General features: G+C 41.8%; 1 protein-coding gene across 1 annotated transcript in view; it reads left to right on the forward strand.

Annotated features, from left to right (window-relative positions):
* nrg3b (neuregulin 3b) overlaps positions 1-13,172 on the forward strand; it is a 428,509-nt gene that overhangs the window by 362,215 nt on the left and 53,122 nt on the right. The window lies entirely within an intron of this gene.

Genomic DNA, 13,172 nt, shown 5'->3' on the forward strand with positions numbered 1-13,172 from the left:
TCCTGACCCTTGTAAGAGGTCATTTTCCATAGTAGAGTGGTCAGGGCGTGACAGGGGGGTGTTTTGGGTGATTTTGGTTTTCTGTTTCTGTGTGGGTTTTCTAGATTTCTAATTCTATGTTTTCGATTTCTATGTGTGGCCAGGTATGGTTTCCAATCAGAGGCAGCTGTCTATCGTTGTCTCTGATTGGAAGCCATACTTAGGCAGCCTGTTTTTCATGTGTGGGTGTGGGTAGTTGTTTTCCGCTTTGTATGTGTTACCTGACGGAACTGTTGGTGGTCGTTTTATTGTTTTGTTAAGTGTTTCATTAATAAAGTAAATATGAGCACTCTACACGCCGTGCCTTGGTCCCCTTTAGACGACCCTTGTTACAGAACTACCCACCATGATTGGATCAAGCGGCGTGCCCGGGCTGAAATGGACACCTGGTCACATAGTGAGTGGACGGAGAGGAGAAATTGGACCTGGAGCCAGGTAATTGAGAGATACCGGAGCCTACCTGGGAAGAACGAGAGGCAGCCCCCCAAAACTTTTTTTGGGGGGGGCACACGGGTAGTTTGGCTGGGCCAGGGGTGAGGCCAGAGTCAACTCCCCGTGCTTTTTGTGATGAGCATGTGCCTGCCTCTCACACTCTCTCTCCAGTGCGCCTCCATAGCACAGTATGTCCTGTGCCTGCTCCTCACGCCTTCCCTCCAGTGCGCCTCCAGAATCCAGTACGTCCTGTGCCTGTTCTTCGCACTCTCCCTCCAGTGAGCATCCATAACCCAGTACGGCCGGTGCCTGCTTTGAGCACTCGGTCCTCAGTGCGTAACCCCAGTATGGTGAGACTGGTTCCTGCTCCACGTACAAAGCCTCCAGTGATAATCGATGGTCCGACGCCTGTAGAGATGATCCATGGCACTAAGCCTCTAGTGAGGATCCATTGCCCGGAGCCTGTAGGGATATTCCATGGCACGAAGCCTCCAGAGGTAATCCATGGCCCGGAACCTGAAGAGATAATCCTTGGCAAAAAGCCTGGAGGGATTATAAATGGTCCGGAGCCTGTAGGGATAAACCAGGGCACGAAGCCTGTAGGAATAATCCATGGCCCGGCACCTGTAGAGAGAATCCATGGTAAGAAGCCTCCAGTGATGATCCATGGCGCAGAACCTGTAGAGATGATCCATGGCATGGAGCCAGCAGCAACGGTCACTAGTACGGAACTTATTATGACACTTCTCCATCCGGTGCCTCCGGCAACGCTCTTCAGTCCGGAGCCTCCGGCGATGCTCTTCAGTCCGGAGCCCTCGGCGATGTTCTTCAGTCCGGAGCCTTCGGCGATGCTCTTCAGTCCGGAGCCTTCGGCGACGCTCTTCAGTCCGGAGCCTTCGGCGACGCTCTTCAGTCCGGAGCCTTCAGCGACGGTCTGCAGCCCGGAGCCTCCAGCGGCGTCCTGCAGCCCGGATCCTCCAGCGGCGGCCTGTAGGTCAGAACCTCCAGCGGTGGTCTGCAGCACAGAGCTTCCGGTAATGATCTACAGTCCGATTCCTCTGATAATGATCCACAGGCCGGTATTACAGAAGCGGAGGGATCTGAGGGCGGAACGGGGGTTACGCCCTGAGCCGGAGCCACCTCCATTGCTGGAGGATCGGAGGGAGAGGAGGGTTCTGGGTGTAGCACTAGAGCCACCATAGACGTTTGTCACGCTCCCTACCCTCCCTTTTGTGTTTGGGGTTGTTTTTGTTGGGTTTTGTTTGGGTACCGTCAGGGTCTGCACCTTTGGGGGGGTACTGTCACGTCCTGACCCTTGTAAGAGGTCATTTTCCATAGAGTGGTCAGGGCGTGACAGGGCTGTTTTGGGTGGTTTTGGTTTTCTGTTTCTATGTGGGTTTTCTAGATTTCTAATTCTATGTTTTCGATTTCTATGTGTGGCCAGGTATGGTTTCCAATCAGAGGCAGCTGTCTATCGTTGTCTCTGATTGGAAGCCATACTTAGGCAGCCTGTTTTTCATGTGTGGGTGTGGGTAGTTGTTTTCCGCTTTGTATGTGTTACCTGACGGAACTGTTGGAAGTGTTTCATTAATAAAGTAAATATGAACACTCTACACGCCGCGCCTTGGTCCCCTTTAGACAACCTTTGTTACAACAACTTTCACATGTTAAGGCTATCCTATCTCCAAATTCGTCAAATATTTTAACAGCTATAACTATATAAATGTGCATAATTAGCATAAAATAACTCACCAACAGTAACTCTTGTTTCATTCAAGCTAGAGAAACCAAACCAACTTTTACATTCTTAAACTTTTATCAATAATAACTATATAAATTTGAATAAAATAACTGACCAACAGTAACTCCTGAACCGTTCAAGCTAGAGACACCAAACTAAATTTCACATGTTCTGGCTATCCTATAATTTCAATGAATCAATCATTCACAAGCTAGCATGCACACCACATGTTCTTCAGGAAATGTACTTTTCGTAGTTATTATTATGTTTCTTTTTCTGCCGTTTTGATGAAAAAAAAGTTTTCTAACCACACAAGGTCTGAGACGAAAAGAAAAGACAAAATAACACTTCTAAATCATCATTCAGCATACTGCTTGGCACACCTGTGAGCAAGGTAGGCTAACCATGTGTGAGTTGTACCAAAATGAAGTGTTAAACTTCAGTGATGATTCAATCAAATAAAGTTGTGTGTTGCCATTTTGGCAGTGTTATGTTTGTTGGTGTGTACTGTGTGTACAGCATGCTAATGGTAGCTAACTAGCTAGGTAGTAACTAGCTATAGCAAGTTAGCTAACTAGCTAACATCAGTTAACATGATCGATTGTACGTGGGTGGTTGTGCAAAATAGTCTTTGTGTATGATAATGGTAACAGTTGTATCTGAGTTGGTTATACTTTTAACTTAGTGGGTAATGTTGGTGTCAGAGGCCATAATACTAGAGACCATAATACTGTAGCTTAGATAAGCTACTCTTGCCGTATTATGAAGGGAGCTAGCGTTATCCACTGACACTATAGCTAGTAGCTAAATAACTATGTTAGCAACCTAGCTAACCAACTAGCTAGCTAAGTAACTCAGCAATGTGACTTTGCACGAGCAGCACAACAGATATTGAGACAAGAGTGATGCAAGACGTAGCGCTCATACAGTCACACACAGTATCTACGCATGTGCACAAGTTCCCTTCATGCAGTTACAATGTAATAGATACAGGACCAAAAGAGCGGAAAAGTTGAGCCTCACGATTATAAACTCTTAGTTGCGGAAATTGATCCATTGCTGAGTGTACAACAAATTAGCTAAGTTGTTTGGTGTTTTTGCAAGTGGATTTTATCTAAGTTATTTGATTGCGCCTAGTGTCTGAAACTTTGACAGTGGCACAACTTTAGCGCAATTGGTTAGGTGGTAGCTAGCTAACTTAATCTTAGCTGGCTAACTAGCTACGTTTAAACATAGCTGCCTGATGTTAGTTCACGTTGCTTAGGCCTACAGTCTGTTTTAAGTGTATTTGCAACAGACCACCAAACCTCATGTAGGCATAGGGTGCTAATCGAATTTAGGTTAGGTTTAGAAACGAGTGTACACTTTCACTAAGGTTCAGATGACACAACATTTAAAGTGGGTTAAATGAGACTGCTGTCAGCATGTTGTTATACTGAGAACTGACCTATGTGAAGCTAGCCACAATAACCATTAGCCAGCCACAATAGTTGATTTTGCGGTTTGCCTTCAAAATAACTGATGCAAACTGAAACTGATGCAAACTGATTAGAATTGTGGAATTGTGCCATATTTAAGCCAAATATCTTAAACAAGATTGGAATGCTGTAAAATAATTGTGTATGTGTGTTTGACTATGTGCAATTATGTATGTATGTGAAAAATTTCATTATGAAACACTATCAATACTCCTAAAGCACCTCTTCAGGTACTATTGACACTTTTGCCATCTTAACTTCTCAACTCACTTCAACATTTACCAACAATGAATAACAGTACTTAACTTGAACCCCGGCAACGCTGCTTGCAGCTTTAATTATTAGTATTATTAATATTACGTCACAGAACATTTACATGCAAAGATGATAAGGTGATAAGGCCTAGGAGGGTGCAACTTGGCATGATGGTACACTACAGTACATGACCAAATGTATGATTTCGACAAACCATTTCTGTATGGACCTTGCTTTGTGCATGGGGTCATTGTCATGCTGAAACAGGAAAGGGGCTTCCCCCAACTGTTGCCACAACATTGAAAGCCCAGAATTGTTTAGAATGTTATTGTACGCTGTAGCGTTAAGATTTCCCTTCAATGGAACTAATGGGCATGGCCCAAAGCATGAAAAACACCCCCAGACCATTATTCCTCCTCCACCAAACTTTATAGTTGGCACTACGAATTCGGGCAGGTAGCGTTCTCCTGGCATCCGCCAAACCCAGATTCTTACGTTGGACTGCCAGATGGTGAAGGGTGATTCATCACTCCAGAGAACGCGTTCCACTGCTCCAGAGTCCAATGGCAGCTTCCAGGGGCAGTTTGAAACTCGGTATTGAGTGTTGCAACCAAGGACAGGTGATTTTTATGCGCTTCAGCACTCGGCAGTCTTGTTCTGTGAGCTTCTGTAGCCTACCTCTTCACGGCTGAGTCGTTGTTGCTCCTAGACATTTCCAGTTCACAATAACAGCTCTTACAGTTGACGGGGTAGCTCTAGCAGGGCAGAAATTTGATGAACTGACTTGTTGGCAAGCTGGCATCCCATGACTGTGCCACGTTGAAAGTCACTGAGCTCTTCAGTAAGGCCATTCTACTGCCAATGTTTGTCTATGGAATAAGGCATGGCTGTGTTCTCAATTTTATACAACTGTCAAAAACGGGTGTGGCTGAAATAGCCGAATCCACTAATTTGAAGGGGTGTCCACATACCTTTTTATATATAGTGTATATGCCCATAGTCCACACACTCATACAATGCCATGCCAACTGGTCACATGGTGGTTCTATAACAAGTGATTGTAAATGCAAACTTTGAAAGCTCACACCCCTCATCCTGTGTGAGCTACTGTAGAGTCAGTAAATTCAGTACATACAGTTGAAGTCGGAAGTTTACATACAGTTAGGTTGGAGTCAAATAGTTCTAGTTTTTCAACCACTCCACACATTTCTTGTTAACAAACTACAGTTTTGGCAAGTTGGTTATGACACAAGTCATTTTTCCAACAATTGTTTACAGACAAATTAGTTCACTTATAATTCACTGTATAACAATTCCAGTGGGTCAGAAGTTTACATACACTAAGTTGACTGTGCCTTTAAACAGCTTGGAAAATTCCAGAAAATGATGCCATGGCTTTAGAAGCTTCTCATAGGCTAATTGACATAATTTGAGTTAATTGGAGGTGTACCTGTGGATGTATTTCAAGGCCTACCTTCAAACTCAGTGCCTCTTTGCTTGACATCATGGGAAAATCAAAAGAAATCAGCCAAGACCTCAGAAAAAAATTGTAGACCTCCACAAGTCTGGTTCATACTTGGGAGCAATTTCCAAACCCCTGAAGGAACCACGTTCATCTGTACAAACAATAGTACGCAAGTATAAATACCATGGGACCACTCAGCCGTCATACCACTCAGGAAGGAGACGCATTCTGTCTCCTAGAGATGAACGTACTTTGGTGCGAAAAGTGCAAATCAATCCCAGAACAACAGCAAAGGACCTTGTGAAGATGCTTGAGGAAACAGGTACAAAAGTATCTATATCCACAGTAAAACCAGTCATATATCGACATAACCTGAGAGGCCGCTCAGCAAGGAAGAAGCCACTGCTCCAAAACTACCATAAAAAAGACAGACTATGGTTTGCAACTGCACATGAGGACAAATATCGTACTTTTTGGAGAAATGTCCTCTGGTCTGATGAAACAAAAATAGAATTGTTTGGCCATAATGACCATCGTTATGTTTGGAGGAAAAAGGGGGAGGCTTGCAAGCCAAAGACCACCATCCCAACCGTGAAGCACGTGGGTGGCAGCATCATGTTGTAGGGGTTCTTTGCTGCAAGAGGGACTGGTGCACTTCATAAAATAGATGGCATCATGAGGATGGAAAATTACGTGGATATATTGAAGCAACATCTCAAGACATCAGTCAGGAAGTTAAAGCTTGGTCGCAAATGGGTCTTCCGAATGGACAATGACCCCAAGCATACTTCCAAAGTAGTGGCAAAATGGCTTAAGGACAACAAAGTCAAGGTCTTTGAGTGGCCGTCACAAAGCCCTGACCTCAATCCTATAGAAAATTTGTGGGCAGAACTAAAAAGTGTGTGCGAGCCAGGAGGCCTACAAACCTGACTCAGTTACACCAGCTCTGTCAGGAGGAATGGGCCAAAATTCACCCAACTTATTGTGGGAAGTTTGTGGAAAGCTACCTGAAACGTTTGACCCAAGTTAAACAATTTAAAGGCAATGCTACCAAAAACTAATTGAGTGTATGTAAACTTCTGACCCACTGGGAATGTGATGAAAGAAATAAAAGCTGAAATAAATCACTCTTTACTATTATTCTGACATTTCACATTCTTAAAATAAAGTGGTTATCCTAACTGACCTAAGACAGGGAATTTTTTACTAGGATTTAATGTCAGAAATTGTGAAAAACTCAGTTTAAATGTATTTGGCTAAGGTGTATGTAAATTTCCGACTTCAACTGTAGGTGTAACGGGCATCATAAGGATTGGACCAAGGTGCAGCGGGAACGTGTATACTCATCTTCTTTATTAAATTTAAAAGAAACAAATCACGTATACAAAAACAACGAACGACATAAAACAGTCCAGTCAGGTGCACAGATACAAAACAGGAGACAACTACCCACAAATCCCATAGAAAAAAACACCCCTCTTAAATAAGCCCTTCAATTAGAAGCAACGAGGAGCAGCTGCTTCCAATTGAAGGTCAACCCCATTAACTAAACACAGACATAGAAAGACTAGAACTAACATAGAAATTAACAAACAAGAACATAGCCCAAAAACCCCAGAACAATCTAAACAAACACCCCTCTAACATAATAACATAACCCAACAAACCCCGAACCACATAAAACAAACACCCCCTTTACTGGTCAGAACGTGACAGTAGGTAATTTTTCTCACAAGGAACAATTTTCCTTAAGGACCCATATGGTCCACCATGATGTATTTTCCGCCATTTAGAATTTTGTGAAAATCCCTTAAAACGCTACTTCTTTGGCACCGACTGACCAATCTGAACAAAACTTGATATATACAGTGGTAAGAAAAAGTATGTGAACCCTTTGGAAACCCTAATAGACATGAACTTCATCTAGGTCACAACAATAGACAAACACAGTTTGCTTAAACCAATAACACACAAACAGTTATACATTTTCATGTCTTTATTGAACACACCGTGTAAATATTCACAGTGCAGGGTGGGAAAAGTGTGTGAACACTTTGATTTAATAACTGGTTGACCCTCCATTGGCAGCAATAACCTCAAACCAAACGTTTTCTGTCGTTGTGGATCAGACATGCACAATGGTCAGGAGAAATTAGCTTCTGGAGAAATCATTAGCCTAGGGGTTCACATACTTTTTCCCACCTATACTGTGAATTTTTCATGATGTATTCAATATAGACATCCAGAACGGCTGCGGCGTTCTGGATGAGTTGTAGGGGTTTAATGGCACAGGCAGGGAGCCCAGCCAACAGCGAGTTGCAGTAATCCAGACGGGAGATGACAAGTGCCTGGATTAGGACCTGCGCCGCTTCCTGTGTGAGGCAGGGTCGTACTCTGCGAATGTTGTAGAGCATGAACCTACAGGATCGGGTCACCGCCTTGATGTTAGTGGAGAACGACAGGGTGTTGTCCAGGGTCACGCCAAGGTTCTTAGCACTCTGGGAGGAGGACACAATGTACTGTACATATTGTCATTCACCCCTTTAGATTTGTGTGTATTAGGTGGTTGTTGGGAACTTGTTAGATATTACTGCACTGTCGGAACTAGAAGCACAAGCATTTTGCTACACTTGCATTAACATCTGCTAACCATGTGTTTGTGACCAAGAAAATTAGATTTGATTTCACTATGAACTTCACAGGTTGGTGAAAGTGCAAGGTGATGAGCTTGATGCTCCCTTCCAATAAATATCGAGGGTCTTATTCTGGTAACATGATCATCGGTGCTTAGGTGCCGTTTGACAAGTAAAAATAATCTTGCTCGTTTGTCCTTAATAATCCCATCATGTAGGCTATACCCGCACCGTATCTGCGAGCTGTTAGCTACAGCACAAGTGCCAATGCCAGAGTGGGTACACTCGCTATATAACAAAACATTTTCTTGTGAGAAAACCAGCAGTAGAGCAGCAAAATTAAATGGAAATCCATGTAACTAGTATTTTTAACTTGGTACATGGGAATTTAACCTTTGAGAGATACTCTCAAAGATTGGCTATGAAAAAGCCAACTGACACTTACTCTTGTGTTACTGACTTGTTGCACCCTCGACAACTACTATGATTATTATTATTTGACAATGCTGGTCATTTATGAACATTTGAACATCTAGGCCATGTGCTGTTATAATCTCCACCCCGCACAGCCAGAAGAGGACTGGCCACCCCTCATAGCCTGGTTCCTCTCTAGGTTTCTTCCTACGTTTTGGCCTTTCTAGGGAGTTTTTCCTAGCCACCGTGCTTCTACACCTGCATTGCTTGCTGTTTGGGATTTTAGGCTGGGTTTCTGTACAGCACTTTGAGATATCAGCTGATGTAAGAAGGGCTATATAAATAAATTTGATTTGATTTAACCGTAAAAAGAAAATGAGCACTACACATCTTTGGTGGGAAAATATGCATGTTGTTTTTATGCGGATTTTAGAGTATTGGCACAAAAATCTGTCGCCATTTGGATAGAAATCTATGCAACAATGTCAACGATTTTACTGAGTTACAATTCATATAAGAACATCAGTCAATCGAATGAAAATCTATTAGGCCCTAATCTATGGATTTCACATGACTGGGCAGGTGCGCAGCCATGGGCCTGGCTCCCAAGTAAGCCCACCCACGTGGGAGCCAGGCCCAGCCAATCAGAATAAGTTTTACCCCACAAAAGGGCTTTATTATAGACAGAAATACTCCTCAGTTTCATCAGCTGTCTGGGTGGCTCGTCTCAGATGATCCCGAAGGTGAAAAGCCGGATGTAGAGGTCCTGAGCTGGTGTGGTTACACGTGCACTGCGGTTGTGAGACCGGTTGGACATACAGCCAAATTCTCAAAAATGATGTTGGAGGCGGCTTATGGTATAGAAATGAACACTTAATTTTCTGGCAACAGCTCTGGTGGACATTCCTGCAGTCAGCATGCTAATTGCACATGCCCTCAAAACTTGAGACATCTGTGGCATTGTGTGACAAAAGTGCACATTTTAGAGTGGCCTTTTATTGTCCCCAGCACAAGGTGCACCTGTGTAATGATCATACTGTTTAATCAGCTTCTTGATATGCCACACCTGTCAGGTGGATGGATTATTTTAGCAAACGAGAAATGCTCACTAACAGAGATGTAAGCAAATTTCCACACAACATTTTAGAGAAATAAGCTTTTTGTGCGTATGGAACATTTCTGGAGTCTTTTATTTCAGCTCATGAAACATGGGACCAACACTTTACGTTTATATTTTTGTTCAGTATATTTATTGAGACTGAAATGATAGAGGGTGATACAGGCAAGTTGAAAGGGTTGGAGAGGAAATTGAACCCTGGTCTGCAGTGGGGAGAGAAGTTTACGTGTGTCAAAACCGGGAAGTGATATAGCTTGACAACAGACTCAAAAGTGTGTGCGTTTGTGTGTTTCTTTGTCTGTGTGTATCACATGGTAAGGATTTGTGTATGTCCATCTGTCTGTGTCTGTTTGTGTGAATAAGCATGGCTTTGAAATCATCCGTACAATGGATTTATTTAGTCCTAACTTCATTACTACTCTCACTTGTGGCCAAACTCTATCACCCTTTGGCAATCAGAGATGATTGCCAAACAACACTTTATGGTCCTATACAGTGTCCATATGAGGACAGCCTCAGATTTAAACAAGTCCTGCTGAGACTGAGGATGTTGTAATATGGACACGTAGCACTAGGCAGCCACACATTACATGGCATAAACCCGGTTCCAAAGCAAGTAAAATAACCTAGATATTATTTTCAAGTTAATTTTATTTCATTCACATGCCAGATGTCAATAGACTGAGCCATGCGTTTTGCGTGATTAAATGAGGCAATGTGCTTTTACCGGTATTTCCAGCATTATACGGCTAGTGTCGCTGCAAATAGAAAATCCTAGGAAATGTTCTGTAGTTAATACAAGGTGTCTCCAATCAATCAATGTCTGTTTGTGCTCATGCTCATGTATTTTGGTAGGGGGGGTCGCCTGGCAAACGGGAGGCGTAGCTTTGTGAATCTTGATCACATAATGTAGATTATTTGGCAAGGACAACTATTTGTAGATCAGTGACTCCACACCTCACTTTGCTCAAGCTGATCCTCTCCAACCGACTCAGTATCTGGTCATCGGAACTTGTAAAAATGGGCAGTTAAAGTGGAGTCGAGGAATCCAACCATGGGAGTAAAGGAGAAAAAAGGAAATCCAAAATCTGAATAGCGCTTGGGAAAAAAGTGCTTCAATACACTGCTGGGACACTTGTTGCAGATGACAAAAATATATTCTGCAAAACCTGCAACAACACCTGCAACATAAGAAAATGTGCAATAGACCATCTGAAATCAAGAATAAAAAAAGCTTGTCAAAAAATTGCATCTCCATAATAACAGACGAATCCACTGATAAGAGAGAAGAGTTCTTCATATTTTGTTTGTCTTGCAAACAAGAGCTGGGTGAAGAAGTAAAAGTCATTCTGTTCTGACTGATACAGTGTATTGACAAGTGTCGGAAAGTGCTAAAACATATTAACAAAACATTGAGGTTGATTTAAAAAGCAAGCTGGTTGTGTGTCAGACAATGCAAGCTAAATGGTCAAAGTATACCATTATTTTGCTGGACTTGTTGCCAAATTCAATGTATTTGGCAATTAATATCTGGCAAGATAATTTCTCAGAGGTCAACAAGCTTGTTGAAACCATCAAGAAAATATTAAAACATTCCGAGTAGGCTACATGCACTTTTATGCACGTTTTGTGGAGGCAGAGAAGCATATCTCTCCAAATGTGAGCTTGACTGAATTCTGGAAAACTTGAACATCTCCACAGAAATAACTATCAACATTTTGAAAATTATATAAGTAGCGAGTCACAAACAAAAGAGGTGAACAAATACAAAACGCAACATTCAAATAAAAATCACAGTCAGTAAATATCCCCATGTAGTTTCACAAACATACTCTATGTCATGATCCAAAGCAAAAGAGTCATCATCAACAAAAACAAATGATGATGATGAGCAAATAAATGCAAGATAGGTTTCTGGTTTACACAGCATATTTTGCAAACATCTTAATTACTTTGCAAACACAACAGTGGTCAAACATGTTTTTGTGAATATGACAACATTTGTGACTTCACAGATTACATTTGTGAACTGCATCTTACATTTGTGAACTGCAGCTTACATTTGTGACATGCATTGCACTTGTGAGTTGACACACATTTGTGAGTTGCTCCACATATTTGTGAGTGTCCTCCCTCCTGTTGAATGTAGAGCCCCAAAGCAGATGGCAAATCACTTTGCTTCAGTAGTACTTAGGGTTGCATTTATATTTTACTCCATTGTTTTTGTTAGTGGCACATCTTTGATATTATCCCACACTGGTTGAATCAACGTTGTTTCTACGTCATTTCAATGAAATTACGATGGACCAACGTGGAATAGATGTTGAATTGACATCTGTGGCCAGTGGGACGCTGCCTTCAGAAAGTATTTATACCCCATGACTTTGCAACATTTTGTTGTGTTACAACCTGAATGAAAAATGGATTTAAATGTAGATTTGTCACTGGCCTACACACAATACCACATAATGTCAAAGTGGAATTATGTTTTCTGAAATCTTTACAAATTAATAAAAAATGAAAAGCTGAAATGTCTTGATTCAATAAGTGTTCAACCCCTTGTCATGGCAAGCCTAAATAAGTTCAGGAGTAAACATTTGCTTAACAAGTCACAAAATAAGTTGCATGGACTCACTCTGTGTGCAATAATAGTGTATAAGATGATTTTTGAATGACTACCTTCTCTGTACCCCACACATACAATTATCTGTATGGTCCCTCAATCGAGCAGTACATTTCATGCACAGATTCAACCACAAAGACCAGGAAGGTTTTCCAAGGCCTCGCAAAGAAGGACACCTTTTGGCAGATTGGTAAAAGACATTAAATATCCCTTTGAGCATGGTGAAGTTATTTTACTACACTTTGGATGGTGTATCAATACACATAGTCACTACAAAGATACAGGCATCCTTCATAACTCAGGGATTTCACCAGGAGGCCAATGGTGACTTTTAAAACAGTTACAGAGTTTAATGGCTGTGACAGGAGAAAACTGAGGATGGATCAACATTGTAGTTACTCAACAATAAGAACCTAAATTACAGAGTAAAAAGAAGAAAGCCTGTACAGAATAAAAAATAATCCAAAATATACATCCTGTTTGCAATAAGACACTAAAGTAAAACTGCAAAAATGTGGCAAAGAAATTAACTTTATACCCTGAATACAAAGCATTATGTTTGGGGAAACTCCAACACAACACTTCACTGAGTACCACTCTTCATATTTTCAAGCATGGTGGTGGCTACCTCATGTTATAGGTATGCTCGTCTTTGGCAAGGACAAGGGAGTTTTTTTTTAGATACTATCCTAGAGGAAAACCAGATTCAGTCTGCTTTCCAAAAGGCACTGGGAGACAAATTCACCTTTCAGCAGGGCAATAACCACAAGGTCAAATATATACTGGAGTTGCTTACCAAGACAACATTGAATGTCCTTTAGTGGTCTAGTTACAGTTGAAAATCTATGGCAAGACGTGAAAATGGTTGTCTAGTAATGATAAACAACCAACTTGACAGAGCTTGAAGATTTCTTTAAGGAATAATGTGCAAATACTGTACAACCCAGGTGTGCAAAGCTCTTAGAGACTTACACA

Source organism: Salmo trutta, chromosome 2 (genome assembly GCF_901001165.1).
Source record: "Salmo trutta chromosome 2, fSalTru1.1, whole genome shotgun sequence".
NCBI lineage: Eukaryota > Metazoa > Chordata > Actinopteri > Salmoniformes > Salmonidae > Salmo > Salmo trutta.